This window comes from Cnephaeus nilssonii (genome assembly GCF_951640355.1).
Source record: "Cnephaeus nilssonii genome assembly, chromosome: 10".
Taxonomy (NCBI): Eukaryota; Metazoa; Chordata; class Mammalia; order Chiroptera; family Vespertilionidae; genus Cnephaeus; species Cnephaeus nilssonii.
In genome coordinates this window covers 281,428-303,615 of record NC_137081.1, presented here as the reverse complement: position 1 = coordinate 303,615, position 22,188 = coordinate 281,428, and positions in this window count along the sequence as shown.

The following is a 22,188-nucleotide window of genomic DNA, read 5'->3' as shown; positions in this document are numbered from 1 at the left end:
ATTTGCAAGGAAAGCAATAGTGAACATTTATATGTGGGGCCCTGATTGTTAGCTATTGCCAAGACAACATTGCTGCCTAACAAATCCTCAGAAAACGTAAATTTTAAGTGTTTGTTCATCAAACATCTGCAGATCAGTGGGGAGGGGGCTTTCAAGCACGCTGTGTCGGCAGGCAGCCCCTGGGCTAAGCCGGTCTCACTGGGCCACTCAGCTCGGCCCGGTGGTCTCGCGTTTCCTCCCGGGCTAAGCCAGGGCTTCTCCTGCCTCTGGCAGAGTCCCAAGGAGGAAGCAGGCGTGTGCACGCTTTTGTAAGTCTCTGTTGACATCATGTGTGCTAACCTCTCACTGGCCAAACAGGACACGTGGCCAGGTCGAGAGTGAAAGTGGGAGAGACTGGGAAGTAAAAGGCCGAGTGTGGATACAGGGAGGCCCCTGACGAACCCACTAAGGAACCCAGGCTTTCAGAGGCCTTGGGGCGCCCACACCAAAGAGGAACAGGCAGGACTGTTGCCCAAATACTTTTCCAAAAGCCAGTCAAGACTCAGAGATGCCCTGGCCCGCTGGCTCAGTCAACTGGAGTGTAGTCGGTTCACCAGGGTTTATTCCCATTCAGGTCACATACCTAGGCTGCCGGTTTGATCCTGGGTCAGGGCACATAAGGGAGGGAACCAATCAATCTTTTCCTTTCTCTCTCTCTCCTTCTCTCCCTCCCTCTCTCTAAATATATCCTTGGGTTAGAATTAAAAAAAAAAAAAAAAGACTTCAGAGCCAACAATCAAAGGTCTGTAGCAGGGCCTTGTCTTCCTATTGCACCTGCTGTTTGAAATGGCCTCAACGTCGCTGTTAGGGGTCCCAAAGGGCAGCCTAGAGGATTCGCTAGGAGGACGGTAGGACTCAGAAAAGCCATTATATTTATGATAATTTTTACTACAGGAAAAGGATACAAATCAGCAAGGAGGAAACGTGCACTGGACAAATTTTCATGAGAAACCAGTTCTAAGCTAAGCGTTCGGGTAATCTTTCCCAGGTAAGTTGCATGGATGCCCTTAATTTTTCTAATAACGACTAATGTCAACACAAGCAAAGTGTTGTCCACCAGGAAGATCACCAAGCCTTCCCATTCAAGGTGTTTGTGGAGATGAGTTGTGTAGGCACGTGACACCTGTGTGAGTGAATTCGGGTACTCAGATGTCAGTCCTCACAAGTGAACACAGGAGACCACCACTGATCACATCATTAGTATGAACTGTCTGATCCGATGCGCACTGCACGGCACAGGCCCCAGGAATGCAAAGCAGGTGTGCCCTGCAGGTAACATGTCAGCGTGAACTCTTTGCTCAATCTGCACTGGCCTCCGATTTCAGGGGCACAAAAACACATATGTGTGTATACATGTGTGCAGGTGTGTATGTACATATATACTTACATACATGTATATACAGTACACATAACATGTATGCAATAAATGATTTAATAACTATAATCGGCAGGCAATAAAAGATGATAATGGGTTGACAAACATAATTGCAAGTATTTCTCAATAGAAAGGAGTTACTGTACTGCTGAATTAATGGTAGCTATCTCATAAGATTTCAAAAGTTAACAGTGAAAAAGATACTGAGAATAATTCTTTATTCTTGCTTTAATACTGCATGTAAAAAATAAGTAATTCACTCTACAAGGAGCTGAATGTTTTCTGAATTAATAATACCAGTGTCTACGGCCAGTCTTTGTAATTCATCTGACACTTAGCTTGGTAAATGGCATACTTTACAATCCACAACTCTAAACAAAACAAAGAAATACCCAAAGGAAAATAAGAGGTATTATATATCACACAATTTTTACATTTTATTATTGTTAAAAATTAATTTTTATAGTTTCATTATGCAAGAATATTCTGAAGAAAAAAAAACAATTTTTTTTTAGTTTATGAATAGTCCGCAATTAAAATGAAGTCCTCCAGTGGCATTTATTTCTCTACTAGTCTCGTAGGACTATTCAGATAGGGCTGATGCCAGTAATAATGATACTGATGATAATTAGGATCTTTTATGCTGATAAAACCCTGAGGTGAAAGCAATGGACATTTAAATTAGGTCATACAATGATCCAATTGAGGGAGGTTTTCAATTTCCCTCTGTAATAAGTATTTGTGGAGCCTCGGCTAAATTTGAAAGCATTAATCTGTTCCTGAAAAATATCTCCTGAAAGATAAGATGTTTTAAGAACTTACAATAAGGCTTTATTTCCCTGGCATTTCCTCGTGTGGAGCTTGTGTATAATACAGCTTTTGCTTTGGGAATCACAAACAGCTCAGCCAGAACCCACAGAGAGCCAGCTATAGTCCTCAGACTGGTCCAAGACAGACTGTCTAAGGAGATTTGTGTAATTACTTTCCCGTTTTATAGATAAGAAAATTAAAACAAGGAAAGTTTAGCAACTTGCCCCAACCACAAAGGTAATTAGAGGTAGAGTCCAGATTGAAAAGTCTGGCTCTAAAGCACTTGAATTAACTTACATTCAAACAATTTCTGACGCTCTAGTGCTACCTTCTCAGAACCTTTAATATCTGCCTTCAAATACTTGATTTGTTTCTATTTTCTCCTACAATCATCATAGACATACTTAATCAAAATATAAATAAAATTTAGAAATCTCTACAACTAATATCATAGTCCAGGAATTACTGTTTATTAAATATAAAGAATTACTACACATTAATTAGTAAAATACCAAATATGAATAGAAATAGAAAATAAATAGGATTTGTGTAAACAGTGAATGCTTTAGAAAGGTGCATGTATTCCACTGTAAATAATCAATCAGTATGATCCATAAAAGAAACTGAAAGTTAAGAAGGTTTAAATGGACTTTGGTTGAGAGTTTAAATATGCCATTACTAATTTCCCATATTTTCATGACAAATCCTAATATAGAACAGATCCTTCTTTCCTTTAAAAAAAAATATTGATTTCAGAGAGGGAGGGAGGGAGGGAGGGAGAGAGAGAGAGAGAGAGAGAGAGAGAGAGATGAACCAATGATGAGAGAGAATCATGGATCGGCTGCCTCCTGCACACCCCCTACTGGGGATTGAGCCCAAGAGCCTGCAACCAAGGCATGTGCCCTGACAGGGAATCAAACCATGACCACCTGGTTCATAGGTTGACGCTCACCCACTGAGCCACACCGGCCAGGCTCTCTGTCCTTAATCCTTCCTGAAATCACCAAGGAGGAACCACACACTGTGTGTAACAAGCCCTCGCCATCCTGCAGGGGCACACCTTCACTTCCCCATTTGTGCAGGCACCAGTGCTACAGCAAGTCAGTTAATCTACTGTGACTTCAGGTTGTCCCTGGAGATCTTCAGACATAAGGCTCATCAGGCTCACTCACACACAACGGAGGGCTCAGCTAGAAAGACTGACTTCCAAATGCTGGTCGTTCTGTAGAGATGTGCCACTTTCCTAGCTTGTTGAAGTGAGTGCACCTTGGTACGACCACTTTGGAAAACTCTTCAACTACATCTACCTCAGGGAAATATATACCTGCTCTGTGTCCTGTTTCATCTGAGGTTTACATCAAAGAGATAAGAGAATACCTATCCACTAAATGACAAGCGCGGGATGTTCTTAGTTCTTTTACTCATAATAGCACCAAAATGGAAGCACCCAAAAGTCCATCCCCACCCTCAGAATAAAAGAATGAGGTACTTACTGAAAATCACACAGAAACCAGGAGGAAAACACTACACTTATAATTAACAACACAGACTAGACTCTGAAACATGTCAAGCAGAGAAAGCGGGAGTGACATGTACATACTCGTGGACTCCCTTTAGATGACGCTCCGACGGTGTGAGACCATTGCCTGCCCCCTGGGGTTGGGACATCAGTTCCCCTTGAGAGGAGGAGGAGCACAAAGGGCTTGGGGACCTGGGAAACCCTCTGCATCCCTATCAGGTGCTCCTATGAGTGTATAAGGTTGGCAGAAATCCGCAACATTATCCAAGTATGATGTGTGCACTTTCCTGTTTGTTAATAATGTTGAATGGGCATGTTATTTTATAAAAACATAGACATGACAAAACTGAGCTCATTACTGCATAGTAAAGATTCTATTTTTTAAAAAGCACATCTAGCATAGTTACTGTATCACCCGCAGTCCCAACATGGAGCAGATGGCGTGCTTAAGAGGTTAACTGAAAGAAGCTTAAGGAAGAAACAAGTTATAGAGCTTAAGACAGAGGTGAGGAAACCCATATGTGCTGGAGATACACCCAGGGCCAATAAGAGTAAGACATTTCTGAAATTTAATTTAGACATTGACCTGAATAATTGAAACCTTTCTGTATACAAGACCAGTACTTACCATCTCTATACAATATTTTTAGATGTGAAGTCACCATTTTGATTTCTTTAAAATATCTTATAATTAGCATATGCATACAATCATATGTTTTAGTAAATCTAAATAAGTATCACTAGTTAAATAAGGCTTTTAAAACTTGCAAAATAGCAGATTAAAATGTGATCACCATAATCTACATCCCAATCAAATGTCTGTAAAGGGAACTCAATACTTTATATTAAAACTATCTTCTGAATGTGAAAATCAAAGTTACGCTTATTAGCGCTAATTAGATTAAGACTTTAATTAAATCTCAGTTATTCATAGTAGAAATTTTAACTAGCATTAAAATGATATGCCAAAAGTAATTAGTGGGGGGAAAATCTAGTTTTGACAATCTTGCAAAAACATAATTTTTATTTTAGACTCCATAATTTTTTACTTCACATAGTGGTTTTGACATGAGTAAATTTGGAAATTATTTACTATCTTACAAGGTAAATTCCCTTCTCTCTCAACAGAAAAATAAAAGTTAAATACCCTTTATTCAATTTATTGACAAGGTAGGTTGAACACAAAGCCTTAGTAAAGGAAAAGTGTGGAAAGGCATTTATAACGTTGTTCCCACACCCACATTTCAAACGTTATCTAGAAACAAGAAGGGCAACCCAAAGTCTCACAGTAAAGACAAGGTTACGGAGAGAGCTATAGATGCAGCATACATAAAATCACCTCTACAAACCACAACGCAGTCCTTAAAATGGTAGTTTGGAAAAATCTAAAATCATAAAAAGGTTATATATTAGGTGCAAGCTGTTCTGTGGAGAAGCATGTATTTTTCAGCAACACTTCCTGTACATTAACATAAAAAGAATAATCATTGCTTTTAAAAGTTTACCATTTCCCTCAGAAGGATAAATGTGCAGCCCCATCCCTGATGTAACTTGTCATCTCACATTGTAGTGATGAAGAACCAGCCTCACATAGAGACAGTGGTCCCACTGCAGCGAAAACAGCCACGGCTGCCGAGCTAACACCGAGAATCCCATAAGCAAATCAGGCCACACAACTGGAACCCTCACCAGAGTCAAGCTGTACAAGTAATTTCAAAAACACAAGCAAGGCAAAGGCAGACAAAACCCAGAGAAAACGGGGCATCCTGTGGCTCCTGGTCCTTCCTTCCCACAAGGAGGTTGTGCTCTCTAATCCAGATCAATCCAAGGCTGAGGACAGACAGCTTGGGGACAGACAGCTTTAATGATGACTCCCATGCAAAGGGAAAAGGCTACCTGCCTCCTTTATGTGTGATAATCACCCAAATGACGTACTTAGAAAAGAGTGACAGACCACTGGGTCATCAATCTGTCTGATCAGATTTTCCACCATCACCTTTCTCTCTCTCTCTCTCTCTCTCTCTCTCTCTCTCTCTCTCTCTTAACCTTTATTGTTGAAAGTATGACCCCCATTTCCCTCCAAAAGTTTATTTTTGAATCTCTACAATCTTCTGTTTTATTCTGGCTTGATAATTCATATATATATATATATATATATATATATATATATATATATATATATATTTATATATTGATTTCAGTGAGGAAGGGAGAGGGAGAGAGAGATAGAAACACTAATGATGAGAATCATTGACCAGCTGCCTCCTTCATGCCCCCTACTGGGGATTGAGCCCACAAGCTGAGCATGTACCCTACCAGGAATTGAACCATGACCTCCTGGTTCATGGGTTGATGCTCAACCACTGAGCCATGCCGGCCAGGCTGTCCCCTTTCTCTTGAAAGCCTTCATTATAGTGTCCCCACCTCCCAGCTTCATTTCAGTCTCTCGGAGCCCCACCCTACCCCCACTGGGTGACTAAATGCTCTAAGGCTTCTGGCCTAAGCACTTTAGTGTCTAGAGCTGGACAAGTCTTTGCTGTGGGGCTGCCCTGTGCATATCGGATGGTGAGCCACACCCCTCGCCTCTACCCACCAGATGTCAGTGCAGCCACTCTGTTGTGACAGCCAAGCATGTCTCCAGCCTGAGGAATGGTTCTGAACTGCCAAGTGCTCCATGGAGAGCCACTCTGTTTATCAAGCACCCTTAGCCAGCCATCCCAAGACAGTGTATATGCCAGACCAGGGCCACTGCACCCAAACCCTGGCAGAAGTCCAAGGTCGCTCATTGTGGGTTGTACATGCCAACATGAGCCTCTCAGACAATCTTTCCAGAGTCTATGGATTAATCGGAGTGAAAATGAAGCTTCTTACCCCAAGTGCTTTTTGTCCTAAATGTGCAATTTTCATAATTGGATTGTAATTCTCTAGGGTGGGCCAGAGTAGAAAGGGTGGCAGGAAAAAACAAAAATACTTGCTGCTGGGTTTGAAATGGGAGTGAAGGAACAGACAGAATCCGAAGAGGACTCCACAACCCAGCTCAAGCAATGCGGTTGACTATTTCTACAAAACATTGACAAGGGAAAGGAAAGGCAAAGAGGTTAGAGAAAAGATGAATAAGAACTTAATCTGAGAATTTAAAATGTTTCTAAGGCAAAAAAGTCACTAAGATATTACAGAGTTTGTTATTGTCTTTTCAGTACTTGACATAATTATGGGTTGACTAGTGTTGTAGAATTAAATAATAAAATACATACTATTTTTATTTAATTCCAGAATCACCCACATACAAAAACACTGGGGATCAAGCATAAACCAACAGATCCAAAAGGCAGACAATGACATCCAATAGGCACCTACAGGCTACCTTTCCTGATAGGACTTCTAGATCGAGCAAGTCATCAAGAGAAAGTCCTCCAATCAAGCCGTCTATTCATTACTATTTTGTAGCAATGATCTTCCAAACGTGTATCTTCCAAAAAAGCAATACCAATGTCACTTGTGAGACCCAAGAAAATCCCATTAGAGAAATCAAATATAGGGCCACCTTGCTTCATCGTGCTTCACCTTACTGCAGTCCGCATCTGTTTGTTCCTTTTGTGTGTGTGTTTTGTAAAATTATTGATTTCCAAGACGGAGATAGAAACATCAGTGAGAGAGAATCATTGATCATCTAGCTCCTGCACACCACCTACTGGAGATTGAGCACGCAACCCAGGCATGTGCCTTGACCAGGAATCAAACTGTGACCTCCTGAGTCATAGGTTGATGCTCAACCACTGAGTTACACCAGATGGGCAGGTATTTTTTTTTTTTTCGAATGAAAAGCAAAACCCTCCACCAGCAAAAAGAAATTACAACTTGCTTTTTATTGTGGTGGCCTGAAACCTAACCCAATATCTCCTAGGCATGTTTGTCCTAAGAAATAAAACTTAGTAGAGTGAGGTTGAGCTTTGGAGGGCCGCAGACTGTTGTAATAAAAATATTTTTCTACCCCTCTCCCCACCAAGAGCAAAGTGTTATTCCTTTGGGAATGACACTGTTCTCATTGAGGATCTGTATCTGACATCATCCCAGGTCCAAGAGATGCTAAAACTGCCCGTTACCAGCTGACGTGCTGTAGGCTGAACCCCGCATATATTTCCAGGAGGTGACATCCCATACATCTGGCTTCTAAAGATTTAATCGTCCCTTTACTGTTAGGTAGCATACATACCAAATAAATGTAAAAGTAAATTATAAACTTAAGTCTTACCTCAAATTAACTCCAGAAACTCTAGTATATAATTCGAACAATAATATACTAATAAACCACTGAAGCACTTCGTTTAATTCTACATAGACTTTCACATAAATAGAGGTGTCCATGGAAGATGGTTCAAAAATATAAATGGGTGTTTGGAAGAAATATTTAATGACTGGTAAAGTTTTAAAACGCATGCTTGTATTCATTTCTATTCCAGGACACCGTGACCTCATTCTTCAACACGTCAGAATGTTCTTTGCAGCAAATGCTGATCCCTGGCTAACCTGGCCAGAGCTGTCGGGAAGCCTGTGAGTCATTTCACAAAACGAGGTTAAATTCAAGAAAATCTTAAAATCTTGCTGAGGAATCAACAGCTAAATAAAATGATTGTTTAGGGAAAGGTCTTCCATGAATAATGTTACAAAACAACAACAAAAAAGATAAATGGTTAATAATCATGACCTCTGCCTTTCCTGCTCAACCTTGAGAATTCAATTGCCCAAAATACATTTTTAAATGAAGCAAAAATACAAGAGCAATGTTGGAATAATTTTTTCTTAATTATGCAAGTATGAAATGTTGAGTAGTTAAAAATAGCAAGATACTTTCAGGAAATAATTTTTTAAACGATGGGGAGAAAATCCCAGCTGGAAGTGGAATAGTCTTATTATCAAATTTAGTCAAGTGCAGAGCGAAGCACAGGTGGCAATTTGCTGCTCACTTGGAGAGGGGGACCAGGCAGGGCTGACAGAAGCCAACACAGCCCCGAGCAGGGAGCCGCCCCGCTCACACCCACACTCTGGGAGGCTGTAGTCTGCATCTTCTACCTGCTAATCACATCTCTAGAAATCCCTCTCGTCTTTGAACAGCTAATGAATGGCTGTCTACATCTGCCACTGATTGAAATCGCAGAGGATACAGTTACATGAAGAAAACAACATCCCATGCAAGTTGAGTTTGGCTGGCATTCAGGAACACAAGCTTTCAGAACTTTTTCCCTACTTTGAACTGCAGCCTAATGTTCTAAAAACCTATATTTTGTTAAAAGCGGGGTTTTGTGTGCGTTTTTGTACTTGAGCAGTTGGTCACCCTCTTAAATGTCTAATTCTTAGTTTCTGTCTATGTTATTGCTCCACCTTCTGTTTTAAACTCCTCAAATGCAAGATCTATTAAGTTTTAACTTACTAAGAATAGCACCAAGTGTCAGACCATATGCAAACACGTGCTTCCCAGGTTCTGAATGATGATGTTGACATATGGTCCCAGCAAAGAACTGAAATTGGTAAAAAGAGGCAGAGAGTATGAGCTTGGCATAAAGAGGATTTTTATCTCTTGATGGTGATTGATTTGCCTCAAAGACATATACTTAGTAGAGTTGAAAATACATCAAAACGATCAGCATGGGACCTCCTCATAGTAACGTTAGATAAAACGATACAGCCAGCAGGACTCAGTCCTTAGACAAGCTGGATGGCTCTGCATCCATTCCCAGAGGCCCAGCTGGGTTGGGGACACAATTCATGCACCTATGAGAACACAACTTTGACATTCATGTTTTCGTGCTGTTTTAATGTTGTTGTTTTCAGAAGTACACTTTCTGATCGTGGTAACATCTAAACAATTGAAGATTTTAATCAATTGATATTTGTAGCTGCTTCTGAGTTAACTGACAATCATCCTTTGTTCAAAAGTTTCCTAAATTAGAAACTCCGAAAGCTGGGTAATTGTCACCACTTGGGAACCACTGACTTCGGGAAGGTCAGTTTTTTCTCTCAAACTTAAAAGTATCTCCTTTGTGTATTATAAACATATTTTCTCTTGTTTCCTCCAAATGAATTTCAAGCAAACTGGGAATAAAAGTGTTTTACGTCATCAAACACTTAGCTCTAAAAATATTCAGAAATTATCATTATCATGCCCATGATGGTAATAATGATAACAATAAGAATAAACTAGACTAGTTTTTGTATATATTTTATAAAAGTAATCACTAGGGCTTTCATTGAAGAGATGTTATCAAAGAGCAAAAGAAGACAAAGGCCAAAATTTGCAAAAGTATTTCTCTCATCACTATAATCCTAGTTTAATGGAATCATGTAATATACACTCATTTGAAAGTATTTCTTCTTAATATTATCTTGGCTACATTCCATGTCAGAGCCTATAAGTCTATTGCCTTTTTTAAAATTTCTATATTGCATACCAGGTTATGGTAATATTCAGGTTTATTACTTAATCATTAATAAAACGACATAAACTTTGCAGTTCCATTGCATCTCGGTGGGTCATGTGACCAATTCTGGAAAAGGAAATACTGGCAGATGTCGTATATGTCCCACCCATGTTTGATCCTAAATCTCCCAGGAGTCCTTCACTTGTTTTCTCTTCTTTAGTTTCTGGCCAGATGAAGGATGTTACATAATTTTATGTTGAATATTTATATTTCTTTTTCTATGACTTATACATGTTGCTTTTCTGTTGTTTTGTTCATCTTTCTCACTTTCATTTGTAAGATTTCTACATCTACTAGTGAAAATATCCATGTGTCATATGTGAGGCAAATATAATTTATTTGTGCCTGATTATTTTTTAAAGAATTGTTGATCATTTGGAACATTTTTGAAGATTCTGTCATCAAATTAATGTTTCTCCACTTTTACCTTTTATTGCTCATACCTTGTTTTAAAGAGCCCCACACCTCAAGCCCCCACAAAACATTCATGCAAAATTGTTCAACTTTTTTTTTCTTATTCTAGGCCTTTTACTTTATCTTTAATGGTAATTTTAATTCATTTGCAATGCATTTTCGATAACAGAAGAGAACTAGGAGTTTAACATGTTTCTTTAAATATTTAACATTTAGCAAAACACTGTTTTATAGTTCATGTTTTACATGACAATTTAAAGTATAGTTTCTTATCTATTCAATCCTTCCATATATTTTAATCTACCAACATGATATTTTTCGGCCAATGTAGATGTTGTGATAATTCTGCCTGGGTGTTTTTAGGATTATTTACCCTTAAGGGTTAGTCCATTTTCTAGGATGTCATAGTCTCAGTATTTAACAAGTTATTTTATTGCTATATAAACCCTCTCTCTGTGCTAATTTAATGCTTTGTGCAGCTTCCCTCTGAACTGGTTTTGTTTTGCTTTTCCATGTGGTCTGTGCTCTCCACAAATGCCAGCTATGCTGGAGCTGTTAGCCTCTGTCCAGCTCTTCCATCAACGTCTCCAGGAGTAACATTTATTTCTGTTCTTTTCCAGAAAATTCTTTTCTTAATTTTCAAATATTGGCCATGATAATAATCCTGCTTTTTACAGATTCTAATAAGGATTTTATTCCTATAATTGTATATATTTTTTAGTTCTTTTATATTATTTTTACCAATTTTTTCCATCTCCTACTTTTGAAAGTTCACATTTCTTTTAATTTCCTAACTATTGACTACTAAAAAGGTTATGACTAACTTTTAAGGACCATAATTCCTGAATACAAATAACTTTCTAATGACTAAAACTCAAATAGAATAGACCAGAGAACAGAATAAAGGAACCAATTTGCAAATGGTGGAGCCACCGGAGAGAATTTAAAGAACAGAGCTGTGATATTAGGGATGAACTTCGTGTGTGTTGACATGCTTTGGGCAATTCTTGTTAATAAGGGTGAACAGAGGAAAAGACCAGACAGCGGTGCTGAGCAGAGGGAGGGCGGCTGTGGGAGGCACTGAGAGGACTTGGCAGAGTCTGACTCCAGGGGCAGCCTCGGGCTGGAGGGCGGTGATGACAGAGGAAGGGCTCTGCTTCGCAGGTGAAGAAAACATTCCCCAGAAGCACACGCGGCAGCATCACCCGATTATCCTGCCTCGTCCATCAGCGGGTTTGTCGGCTTCCACAGGACAGAGACAAGCTCCACTGCACAGAGGCACGGCTCCACCCAAGCAGGTGTTTACTGTTACGCAAAAATACCAACACTCCCCCATCGCAAACAGAAGTCAGAGCAATAACTAACATTAAAAAAAGTTATAAAAACTGCTTGTTACAGCCATATGCAGTTGTAGCCAAAAAAGGGGGCAGGGGGCAGTGCTCACTGCTGATGGAACAGGTGAAGGCCTCTGGGTGCAGATGCAGACGTGAGCAACGCCTGGGGCTGCGCGTTCCTCTGTGTTTACATAACACCCAGGACTCAGAGGCGTCTCCTGAAGGGTCAGCTTGACCACACTGACCGGCCACACATCCACAGCCTTTGTCCCAACGCCTCCAATCATCACATCCCAAATGCAGGCCAGCATTTCTGATAAACCAGAGGTAAAGGACAGCCTCATATTAGCTATCTCTGATGGGGGTTGTGGGGTGTTGTCTAATTTGAAATCAGACCCATGTGTTGCACCAGAAGACAGCTCACCCCCGGCTGCTTTTTCTAGTTTGCGGTTCATTTAACTTCTGGGCACCAGGGTCCAGGGCAAGTGCATATGCACTCATGTTGCCTCCTCCATCAGTCCTGGCTGTCCACTGAGTTCTTCCCAAAGCTGCAGTGTCCCCAGACCTGACCTCTGGTTGAAGGGCCAGGCTTGATTCTTTTAGTTTGTTTTGGTTTGTTACCTTGGGGGCTTGATCCAAGTCTAAAAGTGAGTTCCTCGTGTCCTCCCGAACATCTCCACCTCCTCCATCTCCGCACACAGCCACTTCCTCTCTGGTTGCTCAGGCCACACACTCGCGGGTAACCTCGACTCCTCTCTTCTTCGCATGTTCTACAACCACCTATGAACAGCAACCCGCTGGCTCCAGAATTTCTCCCGTACTCAACACTACACGCCACTGCCCCGGCTGCAGGTCTGTCTGGGGTTGGTTCTTGCAATAGCCTCCTAAGCAGCACCTGTACCCCCTCAAAATGCTCCCGAGCACTCAGCCAGCAAGCTAACCCCCCAACAATGGCTCAAGAATCTCCCCTTTCACGGGGACTCAATCTCCCGCCACCCCCTCTCCTTTATCCAGCCCCACTGGCCTGTGTCCTCGCCCACACTCAAGCATACGCTCACCTCTGAGTCTTGTGCCTTATAGTCCCTCAACCATGTCATATTCTTGACTTCCTTTCTGTTTTCTCTTCCAACTGCCACTTTATCAATGGACCTTCTCTTACCACTAAGTGATAAAGCCAGCGAAGGCCCCGCCTACCCCGGGGCTCCCTATGGTGATTACCAGCTGACACACCACGTGGTACACTTACTGAAATGTGCCTCATCCCTTCATCCCACCAGAATGGCAGCTCAGAAAGGGGAGGACCTTCCAACAAATAAAATAAACTGACCAAGTAGATGAGAGAGGTGCCAATGGCCTCCGCTCACTGGACTTGGGAAACATGTTAGCAGGCTGCCCACTTATGATAAAAAGACATAATTCAGGAACAGCCGATGGAGAAGATGGGAAGGACAGGGACCTGGGGGAGCACAGAGCATGCCCTCTCCTGGGATCTCCACGGTGCAGGACCCGAAGCTCTCTGAACCCTGTCCTCCTGGGTTTTATGGAGGCGCCATTGCAGGCACGACTGATTGAAGCATCAGCCCAGGGCTACTGAACCCCAGCAGCAGCCCCTCTCCACCCCCAAGAGGCTCAGGGCTGAAGTCCCCACCCTCTAATCCCACGTGTTCCTCCTGAGGACCAGCCCCATCCTTCCTCCCCAGCAGTCCCCTTGCTAACATGTGTTCAGGCGTGTTAGGCAGGTTAGTGATGCATATCAACACATTTTTGTCACTCTTATCACTTAAGGAATTACCATGATGTTAGGAGCTTTGTGCCAGGAATGGGAGGAAAACCAAATACACACATCGTATTATAAACCACAGCTTCATGACTCGTCGGATGATTCCCCTTAGGTGTGAGAGCCAGGTGCCTAGGAGCTTCAGTTCACTTTTCCTCCCTCAGGGACTGGATGGCGTGAGGGTACAAGCCCGTTCCTCTGCTCAGACGCATTTCCTGTGCCAGTGGGAGGAGCCTGCCCTGGACCTGGTCCCTCACTACTTGCATGGGAATCCTTGGCTCTGGGTTTACTTCTTGGAGAACCTGTGCTAAGATGTTGGGGAATAAAGAGCATCGTAGGCCTAGGACAGTGGTTGGCAAACTCATTAGTCAACAGAGCCAAATATCAACAGTACAATGATTGAAATTTCTTTTGAGAGCCGAAAACCGACTTCTGCGCATGGGCCACGAAGTTTCAATTGCACTGTACGTGCGCGCCTGCACATGGTATTTTGTGGAAGAGCCACACTCAAGGGGCCAAAGAGCCGCATGTGGCTCACGAGCCGCAGTTTGCCGACCACTGGCCTAGGAAATGGCAAATAGAAAGCAATAAGGAAGGAATACAGTTGAGCTGCCTAAGGAAAAGCAAGGAGGCCAGGTGGCTGGAGTCAAGAGCAGTGAGGTGAGAACACCCCCTGGGCTCTGTGGGGCAGTGGCTGCCTCTCATTCACTCCTCATCTCTGGTGTCCATGCTCTTTAGATGTCCAGTCATATTTACCGGTGGTTGTTTTTTTGCTTTTAGGAGACAACCAACTGGATATTTATTTGAACATATTTTCTTATTTCCCATTCAGCTACCTGAATATCATTTCCTCTGATATTTTATAAATGTCTTCATTTCTAATTTTTATTATTTAAAAAAAAATGAAAGACTGATAGAACTACAGCAATAGGCATAGAAACAAGTTTAGGTTCATGACTAGAGTAACTAATTGAGTGATTTGACAAGGTGTAAAAGGAAGTGTGAAAAATCACCTAGATGGCTAAGGCATTGGTGGTGTGATAAACTGTCATAGTGTTAAAAAAACAATCACGCATTCCCAATTATGTTACTCCTTTTCATACTTAGTTTAAAAGAAGAAAACTATTGGATTTTATTATATCTCTTATTTGCAGTGTATGATACAATAAAGTAAAATATAAATGTTTAATTATGTTTGTCTATTTTGAGGTTATAAGAATGGATACTGATATAAATATTTCAGAAGCGCTATGTCTATCCAAAGTCACCATTTCAAATGTGCAGTTAAAAATAATGTTATTACCCATATTCACAACAATCAAAATGTTTCCAAGAGCACGGACAACACCCCCTGTCCTGTGGGTGAAGTGGGCTGTGCAGTGGGTCTCCCGCCACGCAGAAATGAGTCCTTACATATTAATAACTACCAGTCTCCTTAGCGCTGACCTGGGAACCCTTTCTACCCTCAGACGCGCATTGCCATCGCCGGGATTCAGCCTCAGCCTCTGGGGTTGGACCGGACCCCTCAGCGGAGCACGTGGAGTGTTTACCTTCAGCAGAACCTCCTCCCAGAACTTCAGTGGGAAGCTTTCCATCGTGTCCAGGCTCCTCTGAGGTACTGACCTTCTAAGGATTAGGTTCATTCCCTGTCTCTATGCCCTGTCTGTACCTACACAGCAAACATTGATCGTTTTTTTAATAAAATATTAACTTCATCATTATGCATCATTAGCAACAGCATGCTGTGCTAGTCCCCCCGGCTGCTGTAAACACACCCCAAGCTTTGGTGGCTTAAAACAATGGGAATTTTCCCTCACGATTGTGAAGGCCAGGCTTCCGCTTCCATGGGTCAGCCAGACTGTGCCCTGGAGGCCTGAGGCCCGAGGAGAGAATCTGCTCCTGCCCCTTCTAGCTCCAAGGGCTGTGGCCACATCCCTAGTTTTCCTGTCAGAGACATTTTGTTAAAAGCAATTCTGATTCTTCTAAGGACGCATGTGACTTCCTTAAGGGTCATCTGCATAATCCAGAATAAACTCCTCCTCTTACGATCCTTACTCCACCTTTTGCCAGGGAAGGTAATACTCACGCACAGGCATCAGCGCAGGACCAGGGATTAGGATTTGAAGCTGTGACTGGGCCCGCTACATGTGCCCATCCAAAATGCTTTCCTAATGGAGAAAGGCTGCATAGTGTGCTGTTTTAGGATCTTGCTGCTAAAGGCTTTTAAAATAACGTTATCTATTTAATACTGTAAGTATGCTATTTTTTAAAGAAAAAAGATATGTAAGCATTTAACTTTAAAAACAAAATATTTGGCAAGGTAACATTTAGATAAGGAAAAGCCTCAATTTTCAGTTTCTTCTCCCAGGCTGCAGATTGTCCTGAACTGCAAAATCCCACATTCTAAATGATCCTTTAGCCCTGGCTGGTGTGGCTCAGTTGGTTGAACATCGTCCATGCACCAACAAGTTGCAGGTTCAATTCTCAGTCAGGGCACATGCCTGGGTTGCAGGCTTAATCCCCACGAGGGGCATGTAGGAGGCAGCCAGTGGAGTGTCTATCTCCCTCTTCCTTCCTCTCTCCCTCTAAAAAACAAACTGAATCACGAAGGTATGCATGTCTGAGCTTTTGTTTAGCACTGATATTGAGATAACTGCTAGTTAAAATTGGGATAGCTATCAGAGAAATCTTAATTTTATTATCTTGTTTTGAAATGCAAATTTTAAGTGATTCTTTAAGTCATGTTAAATTGAAATTTTCTGTTAGGAAGGGACATGCTAAACATTCATTACAAAAAGAGATCACACCATGTAGGTCATCAATAAGTGTGTTGAAGGATCGCTATCCCTGTCAACCGTGGAACCAGGCAAGACCCAATTACAGCCCTGCTGCCCTTGCTTTCCCAAAGGTCATGCATGAAAGTACAACTTCTAAGCAATTTCATTCTTAGGCAAAAGAGTGAATTTTTAAATAGAGTGAGTATAAAGGGAAAGACCATTAAAACTAATATTAACGATGAAAGTTTTTTACTGTCTTTGATAAGCAGTTGTCTAACATGTTCCCTGTGAGATGATATGTCAGATATCGTGGCAAGAACTGAGCAATACTTCCATGATGTGCCCGGGGAGGAGCAGAGAAGGGAAACCCCACCTGACTGTCGTTTATTCTGTAGTTACTTGAAGCCCATCTTACACTTGATGCTAAGTATTTACCAACCAAACCACAGTAAAGAAGTTCCGCACTGTGCACAAATAAAATGCATTGTTTTATTTTGACTATCCCCCGAGTATCCATCATGACATTTCAAGAGACAAATGTCAACGTGTCCCCAATGGCAATAATATATACTTATGTCTCCATTAAATACTTCAAATTTGCCCTAGAAAAGTTTTAGAAAAATCAAATTGTTGACAGAATGGAACATCATGTGCTTCCCATGTGCTTTCTATGTTTTCTGTATTTTTTCATTGCCCACTTTAAAAAGATTTTCTGTATAAAATTCCTGAAGAAAAAAATAAGCACATGAGTTATAGGAAAAGACAGAAACACGAGCATGGAGAAATTAGTTTCCTTAGAACAATTTATGAAGAAAGAGCATACTTTTGAAAATGGTATATTGAATATTTTTAAATGAATTTATGAGGAATAAATGGATGATAAATAATTTCTGGTTATAAAACTCATTGGTATAATCTAAAGTATTAGACACTTAACATAGTTCCTTGTATGAAAATTACATATTGAAAAATTATATATTGAAACATGAAGCACCAAGAGAACATGTGACTACAATGAGAACCATTTCTCCATATTTGAGGACATGTACGGTGGTCCACAAACAAATGTACAAATAATATATCTGCTCCATGGGTCCCTTTATAGCTCAAGGAAATGCCATTAACATATTTTCAGGAAGGCTACTTGCAGTGGTGTTTTTCCTAGATCTACTAAAAATGAGTTTCTTCACAAATCAGTGTATAGAAAAGTATTTGTGAAATTTTCCTCTTTACTACCTACTTCAAACATGTCTAATGTTGTATGTACTATTTTCTTTCCTGTCATTACAGCAGTTTGAAGACCAGTATAACTTCCTCTTGTGGTCTGAGAGTATCTATACCCATGTGGATAATACTAGTTTTTTACTCTGATGTAAGTATAATGCAGTCAGTCGGGTTATATTCACTTAGAAGTATGCAACTTTAAGCTTGTTGACCATGCAAGTAATAGAACCAAAAAACTAATTGGAAATATGTTTCTTTAAATTCATTTCTCCCATGATTTATTCAAAGATGAATTTGACAAATAACCTGGCAAAGATCTGGCCACAACTATTGGGGGTGGGGGAGGTTTACTACAAAGTATGGACATTCGATTCCCCTGTGTCTATCCCAAGAGGTAACCCAGAGCTGCATATTTGAGATCGGGGTGTCTCTTGTCCCAAAAGAAAGATACATCTTATGTTTTCAAAAGCCTTTATTTAAGATGTTTAAGGCAGGACTAGCTAAACTGAAGAGAATGAAATGTTCATGACGGGGGAGGGGGGTGTCCCTACACAAGATGCTTCCCCGAGGCTGGAAATGGAGCCGGGGTCCTGGGTTCTGGCCCCCGAGGGCCCTGTTGAGGCACATTCTTGGGCGGGAGGCGAGACCTCTGGTGGAAAAGCCATATGGGGATACGAGAGAACCCAGCACTGATACGCCACGCATGGGCATTCAGGAAAGATTTCTGTGGCCGATGCTCTGCTTTCTTGGGCTGGGACGCTCTGGGAGGAAGCCGCTCTGCTGTCCTCCCAGAGAACCGTGCCCAACAGCAGGGAGACACTGTCACTGAGGAGCAGTCGCTAGCAGCTGAAGGACAACGGGAGTGGCCATCGCTCACTGAATTATTTGGTGGAGACCTTCTACCTGCCAGGCACTCGGTGCCAAAAGCAAGTCTGCTCACCCCGTTTCCCCAGGACTACATGATCCCCAAAGCTCTTCTATCATCTAGTGACTGCAAATCCCCAACAGCGAGCGATACTAAACCTTCACTGCCCTTGGCGAGTGATGGCCGGGACGTGAGGAAAAGGAAAACAATGTAAGAGTCTTCCCCTGCCTGTCGCGAATCACTCCGGGCCACCACGTGCTGAGCACACAGCTGACATGCGGTGGTCCGAGGTCTCCGTTCTGCTCTGTGACATGCCCATCATTTTACCAAGCTTCCAGTTTTCTCACGTATAAAATGGGGAAAATATCTCCATCTCCTTCTCAAAATTTACTAACAATCAACCTAGCAGGCAAAATCCCGGGAGTCGACGATCGCTTTGAAAATGTTAACTTCTCAGTATGTCAGACTCTCAGGCTCAGCATTGTTGACCTGGGAGGTGGATAACTGTTTCTTGTGGGGACCATGCAGGGAATTATACAGGCTGTCTAGTCTCCACCTACTAGATGTCAGTAACACCCACCCCTCAGTTGTGACGAGCAAGAATGACTCCAGATTTGACCAAGAATGCACTGGGCTACAAAATCATCACAGTTGGCAACAATGGATTAGAGCTAATTCTAAAGTCCCTTCAACTTCAACATTTTATAGTAGGTAATGAGCCAAAAGAGCACTTTGTAAGTTGTTACATGAGATACAAAAGCATGTGTTCATTCATTCACTAAAGAGGCTTTATTGCCCAGCTGGCATGGCTCAGTGGTTGAGCGTCGACTTATGAACCAGGAGATCACAATTTGATTACTGGTCAGGGCACATGCTTGGCTTATAGGCTCAATCTCCAGTGTGGGGCATGCAGGAGGCAGCCGATTGATTATTCTCTCTCATCACTGATGCTTCTATCTCTCCCTCCTTCGCCCTTTGAAATTAATTTTTAAGCTTTATTAAGCATCTACTAGTGCTAAGACAATATACTACAGAGCTGAAGGTAAAGTAGACAGAAATTATATTTCAAGGGGCTTACTTAACAGTAGGGAAGGTCAGCTACAAATAAAAAGTTAATATTTTCAATATTCTACAAAGCAATGTAGTTTCAGTAGCTACACACTTTAAGTAAATTTGAGTAAGAAAAAAAGATTAGTGAATTGTTTCTAAGCAAAGTAGGCCACTCACGAAAACTGTGCCACAGATGAGGCTAAGAAAAGCTATTCCTCTTACTAACGTGGTTTAAACTGATGTTATTAGAATCATAAACTTTTAGAGGTTGAAGGGACCTTAGAGATCACTTGGCACCACCACCCTCATTTTACAGTTGAGGCAATTGACTGCCTTCTCACCCGTGCATGAGCAGCACGTGTAACATAAACAAGCATGAAAAACCTAAATTGGCGCAGCAGCAGCAGGAGGCGGCAGAGTTTGTATATTACATTTTAAAGAGAATCACACAAACCATGACCTCCTGCTAAACTAGGAAAGAACTGCTAATGCTACTGAGCAGAATACTGCATACAAAAAGAAAACTGGGATGATGGAACAAACGCGTGTTGCCTGGCAGGGTGTATGGTACTCCCGATTGGAAGTTGCACGTGTGGGAAATTTCCTTGGTTCTGAGTGGAGTATTTAAAAGGATTCCCTGAAATAGATTTGTACATGTTCCTAAAGGCAGTGACTTCTCCATCTCAACTCTTGCCCCATGCTTTTATTGCACCATTTTAAAATAAAAATGATAGCTCACAATTAAAATGACTGCAATATCTTTGAAATGCCTGGTAACTTTCCAGAGGAAATATGCTGATACTGGTGTCTGCAGGGACCAAACAGGCAACGTGAATGCCTAAAGGAGTAGAAAGCAATAGTTGCCTTAATGCTTTCAGTGCATGAATGTGAACCATAAGTCTGAGAACTCACGTATTATGTTTCTGAAAATGATGAAGAAATAAATTAGAGAGTCCCTCAGAAATATATTTCCTGACTCTAAAGGTACCTATGAGAGAGATTTACACATTCAAGTGTTAAGAATAAGAATTGGGAAGGTTGAGAAATGGAATAAGAAGTTGTTACTTCTTTGAATTTATTCTTATAAAAAGAATTTAAAAGTATTTACTTGGCAGGTAGATAATAGAGGGGATTATCGTTGTAAGATTTAAGTTGGAAAACATTTATATTGGGATTATATGTTTGAATATTTTTTATTCTTGATATTTCCTCAGATTCTCTAGCTCTTCTCCATTCAACGTGCAAGAACTTCTCAAATGATTTAAATAAAGGTTGACAGATAAGAAACAAACAAACAAAAGAACAAGTTAACTCTTGGATTTACAATTTCAAATGCTTAGTATAGTGAAGTGGTCTACTTAATACACACACACACACACACACACACACTCACTCTGATATTTGGGGTGGCTTCCATTAGAAGTAGTTGAGAATTGGCTGCACCCCCATAACAGAAGCAAATCTCAGCCCAAATTTTGCCATATATGCCACTATTTATTGGCAACTAGGACACACACACAAAGACATACACTGACTGAAATCCTGAAGATGTTTCAGCTTCCTGTGTCTTTGTGTACCCTAAAAATATCTTGCATAGCCCAGCTGGTGTTGCTCAGTGGTTGAGCATCAACCTATGAACCAGAAGATCAAGGTTTGATTCCCAATCAGGGCACATCCATGGGTTTTTGGCTCAATCCCCAGTGAGGGGCGTGCAGGAGGCAGCCAATCAATGAATCTCTCTCACAGATGGTCTGTCTCTCTATCCCTCTCCCTTCCTCTCTCTAAAATCAATAAAATATATATTTTAAATAAAGTCTGCATAGAATGTTCCCCTGAGGCAAATGGGACAATATCCTAGCATTAGATGCCACCAACTCTACGTAGGGGATGAAGAAACCTTCCGTAGGAGTAGGGCTATAGGACCATTTATGGGTCAGCACAAGATCCATCTAAAAGGTGGACAGATGGCAGTGTTTATACCCTTCTTATGTAAGAAAAGAAGAGTATGCCTCACACACACAGTACTGTAGCCAATCTAATAACTCCATCATAAAATTTCACTTCTAATATCCATTCTGTTATTTAAGTCACTCCCTTCTCCAATGAAAACCAATTTCTAACATGAACACAGCTCTGATGATGATGGGAGGTATGGATAGACACACTGGTTGGATGGCTCTGGGTCTGATTAAAGATTAGTTGATTATGCTTCTAGTGAATATTCTGATGAGTTCAACTGAATGCCCCTAGAGACCACCTGAAGCACCTAACACATACCTTAGAACATCCACTTTGCAATATTTTAATAAAAAAACTGCAGACATAATTTACTCAGGATTAAGGGCCTGGAAGTGACTTTTTAAAAGATAGTGAAGAAAAAAGATAGTTAAGAGCAAAGTTTCTTTCTTGGAAACTAGAAAAAATTCTTGGGGCTGGTGGGTAAAAAAAAAAGTCAGTGCCCGCTTGAAAAAGGAGTAAGACCAGTTAGGTCAGAGACAAAAGCCAAGAACTGAAAAGTTTATTCAGAG